The sequence below is a fragment of the Talpa europaea genome (genome assembly GCF_964194135.1).
Source record: "Talpa europaea genome assembly, chromosome: 4".
NCBI classification, from domain to species: Eukaryota; Metazoa; Chordata; class Mammalia; order Eulipotyphla; family Talpidae; genus Talpa; species Talpa europaea.
Window position 1 is genome coordinate 30,470,780 of NC_140070.1, and position 5,073 is coordinate 30,475,852.

A 5,073-nucleotide genomic window follows, 5' to 3' on the forward strand; every position below is an offset into this window, starting at 1 on the left:
CTCGCCAAGGTCCGCAGCGGAGGCCCCGCCCCTCCAGCGCCACGCCCCTCGCGCCCTGCCCCCACCGGCCACCCGCTTCCGGTTTTCTCCCCTTCCTACCATAGAGACGCGGGCCAGAGAGGCCCAGGCCGCGTGCTGATCTACGCACGCTGCGTAGACGCTCTTCCACGGTCGGGTGCGCCCGGGTCTTTCGAGGGCGCGCGGATTCCTCTTAGGTCATCTCCTCTGTGGGCTTTTTCAAATGCCTTGGGGCATTTGATGCTTGGAGCTCGTGCTAGTGTTACAGCATCACTTCAGAGGGAAGTTGGCACCTCCTGTGGACCAGGGCAGCCAACACACAACTCAAAGCCCAACCCCTTCCTCTGGCCACCTGCAGGGAGCTAACCACCAGTGCGCTGCATTGACATTTTAAGGGCCTTATGTTGTACAATTTTCCCCTCTTTTTGGATTGGATACTGAGTTTCAAGCGCAGACTTAAAGGAATTCAGGGCTGTCTTTTGTAATTAAAGTTCTAGTTATATAGTATGTGTATATGTAATAGGAAAGGTGAACATTCGTTTAACAAATATTTATTGATCACCTATTACATGCCAGGCTTGCTCAGGCTATAGAGTATGCAGTCATGGAGTAATAATACTCTAGGGAAGGGTAGCTGACTCTGCCACCCACAGTTGCAACTTTAGTGTATTATATTGAAGTGTAGGCACTTGAAAATCAGGAAACATAGGGAGCAGCTTATTCTGACTTTCCCTTATCTAAGATTAATCCTCCAAAAGGAACTCATTTGTCATAAATCCAATCCTCAAACTGTATATCCCACCCATTCCTCAAACTGTATATCCCATCCATTCCTCTTAGGACACTTTCATCTTTCCTAAAAGTCATTTACTTATCCATCTGAAGTAGAGTGGTTGTCTAGAAATGGTAATGGGTAAAGAGCACATGGGAGTGTGTGTCAGAATTCAAGAAAAAGCTTTTTGGGGTGACAGATGAGCGTTATTTTGATTTCTTGGATGGATCCATCACAAGTTTAAAAATGATGAAATTGTACACTTTGGAAATAGGCAGTTTATGGGATGTAAGTTAGTGCAGTTATTTTGGAAAGTGGACTGAACCTTTCTTAAAAAGCCAAAAAGTAGAAATTCCATACAATCCAGCAGTTCTACTTCTGGTGTCTGAAGAACATGAAATCATCATCTCAAAAAATTATACACTTCTCAATGTTTACCATGGCATTATTACAATCGCCGAGATATGGAAGCAACTTAAGTGCCTACTGATAGATTACTGAGTAAAGATGATGTGGTTTATAAGTAGAATGGAATTCTATTTAGCTATAAGGCTGGGAAAGATGAAATTTTGCCATTTGCAGTAAAGCATAAGGATATTGAAGGGATTATGCAAAGTTATCAAGAACGATAAAAACAAATATTAGATATTTCACATATATGGGGGATATAAGGAAGAAAGCAGATGTACAGACAAAATAAAATAAAAATAATGTAGTGTAAACTGATAATTAAACTGAGGTTACTAGAGGTGAAGAGGGTAAGGGGTAGGGAGAAGGGAATTTTGTTTTTGCTTATTATTTTTTCAATAGTAAACAGTATTTTAATGCAGTTTAAAAATTAACAATAACACAATAAATACACATTGAAGACATGAAGGACAGCAGCCTATCTGACATTTAATGTCTTTCTGACATTAAAATGTTACATTAGATGCTCTTTTAAATGGGCACTATTTTGGTTATGTGCATACTAGTTCTTTTATTTTGCTAGCTTCATGGGATTTAGTAGAGGGGGAATAACTATGTGAAGGGGGGGGTGAAAATCTCTAGAAATGTGTTCTTTTAGGAGAACTCAACTTGTACAAGTGGAGGACTTTGGCAACATGAACAGTTATCATTACACAGAGTCTCATATTTGGGAATCCTTAAAATATAGTCCCAGAATAGAATATAAACATTTTATAGTAATGTTACACACAAGAAGATACCTGTTAAGGAAGCAGAAGTATTTGTGGCTTCAAATTTAAGGGCGTTTGATGTGGTATATATCTCAGGGTTTTTTCTCATTGAAGTTATGTACCTGATCATTGTGCATCACTATGAAGGTGGCTATAACAGGGATTAGAAAATGAGACATCTTTACTTTAAAGTATGATCGTCACAGCAGAAATCTTCCTTCTTTTTGAATCCATAACAATGGCAGCTGTGGTCACTTGGTTATTCCACAGAGAGGTGTATTGGGCCAACCCTAGAGGTTAACTTTGTCAAATTTAATTTGGCAAATAAATGAGAAATGATACTGTGTAGCTTCTGAGATTGGGTCCCAGAAGCTTTCAAGCTTTCACTTGTATTTCTCAGAACTGTGCTGGAGGAAGCTAGCCGCATGTAAGTCCATCTGCCCTAAGGCTCCAGTTTGTGAGATTATCCAACCTGGTCAGCAGGCTGTCTGGAAAGAAGCTAATCAGTGCTCAAGTGTTCCATCACATTGGTCTGGGTACAGACCCAAGAGAAAACAGCCTTCAAGAGACTCTTGTCTGGGCCACCATCTAACTGCAGCTGAATGAGGGACCCTGACTGAGAGCCACTGAGTCTGCCTCTAGACCTGTGAGAGGTAATATATTGTTGTTTGAAGTCATTTCATTCTGGAATGGTGTGTGATGCAGCAATAACCAGAACAGTAACTTAAATGTACACAAGCTGGCTTCTCTTTGGAACTTTTTACTGTGTGCCCCATTTGATAACACAAATCCTTTAAGGCAGAAACATTTAATTCCCTTCTCCTTTGTTGAATATTAAATGTCTGTGCAATTCCATTAATGCTAAACTTAAATATGGCTATCTCCATGCTAGGGAGTGAAGACTTAATTTGTCTTTCTGACATTAAAATGTTACATTAGATGCTCTTTTAAATGGGCAGTATTTTGGTTATGTGCATACTAGTTCTTTTATTTTGCTAGCTTTATTTTGGAATTACCAAGTTGATTGCTTTAATATAATTAATTTCCACATTGCTACTATCCTTTACATACTACTGAAGATACCATAATTCAATAATGTTTATGGTAAGGCAGGGAAAAGAGTAAACTGTTAGGATCTAGCAGGAAAGGAACTTATGTTGCCTAAATAGGATGCATTAACAGTAATATTTTATATTGTTCAGGAAAGTAAATGCCATTGGTTCTGCTGTACTGTCCATATGAGATTAATCTGCGGTATGATAACTGTTAAGAGAGAAGTCATATTTAACTTTTATCCCCAAGAACTCTGGACAATCAATGTGTAAATATTAAGTACCAGCCTAAAGCAAAACAAAATCTGTCATAGGTTCTGCAAAGAAACTCAAATAAAATATTACCAATTTACAATAATCAGTGGCAAAACCTTTCAGTTGATAGGACAGGACAGAAAGTGCCAAAGGAATGTGAATAGGGCCTCCCTGGTGGTGCAGGGGTTAAAGATAGCGCTGTCAAGCTACTGCTAGGGCTGCCAGGAAGCAACCCACATGGCACAGCAGACCTCTCCAGTCTGGCCCACTGCTCCCCTAGCAGTGTATTTCGGTGGATCTGCCTGATCTGCTCCCCACTCTCCCTGGTGAATCCTCTTACCCCCACTCCCGCACCTCTGGCTTACACCCCAGTTCTTGTATGCATAAATAAATCTTTGAAAAAAAATGAATATGATTAGACAATTATTAAATATATGTACATCACATATATTTAAGAGCAGGAAATAAAATCTAAGTTGAATTTTATATAAGTCTTTATTTACAACTTGTTTAACAACTGTACACTTTTTGCAGCCTTGAAAACATTTTTGTACTTGAATGGGAAAATATAGTTTGACCAAATCTTAATTTTATTCTTCATATACATATACATATATTATATGCATACATATAAACAAATACATATAATACCATAACAAGTTGGCAGTCGTAAAATGAATTAGTGATATCAAAAGGAAATACAAGATTTCAAAACAATCAAAAACCTGTCTTCTGGTGTTTTCTTGGACTATGTTTTTATGATTTTAGTGAAAATTTCTTACTGAGGCTAATAAGTAACTCACCTCAGAAAAACAATGAGAAAATTCACCAATCTAACACATAGCAGTTGGACGGTTAATTCAGTAAACAGGTGGAAAAAAGCTTGTATGCCATTATGTACAATGTTGCTAAATCTGTATTGATTCCATTTGTAAAGTGAGAAATTTAGTCTTAAGTGGATTTCATTTACATATTATAATGATAAAGAATAAAATTGTGAAACTATAAATTCAATAGACAACCAGAAATAAGAACATACTTAGCAATATCCTTTTTGCAAGGTTAAAATGAAGGTAGATAACTACAAAGTCAAATACGAACTGACAACAATTCACAGAACAATCAATAATACTTAAGACATGAGTATAAGGCTTTAGAGCTGGGACTGTATAATCAATACAACTCCAACTCCAATGTACTAAGGTGTTTTCCAGCTCATCTGAAAAGTTTAAAAAAATACCATAGGAAAAAAAAAGCCTCTTTCAATCCCCAAATCTTTGATGGAATTAGTCAAAATAAGGCAAACCATTAAATTATTAAACATGCTTGGATTTTGCTATTCATTACACAACCTAAAAATTGGGTGTTCTAAATGGTGGGGCAATTGTCAGCACATGAAAACTGCAAAACAAAATCAATCTAGAAATTATTCTTCTAGAAAACAAAGCATTCTGATTTATATATAACCAGCAAACAGCAAAGTTAGTGACAGCAATGACATTTTAGTGCGTCTGAATTTTAAATAACTAAGGCTATTAAAAATATTAAAAGACTCCAAATCATTGATTGGCATTTGTGTATAGTCATTTTCTGTATTTATACCAAAATGCTATTTTCTTATTTCAAGCACAGTGAAAATTTCCCTTAAATAATAGTCTTCTTCTAGACCACATATAAAATAGGGCACCAACAAAATAATATAAATCATAATCATTAAGACATGCATCTTGAATGACAACAAGAATTTCATCATAATTTGTGTGGAATTTGAAACAACTGGATCAAGTCTGTTTGATTT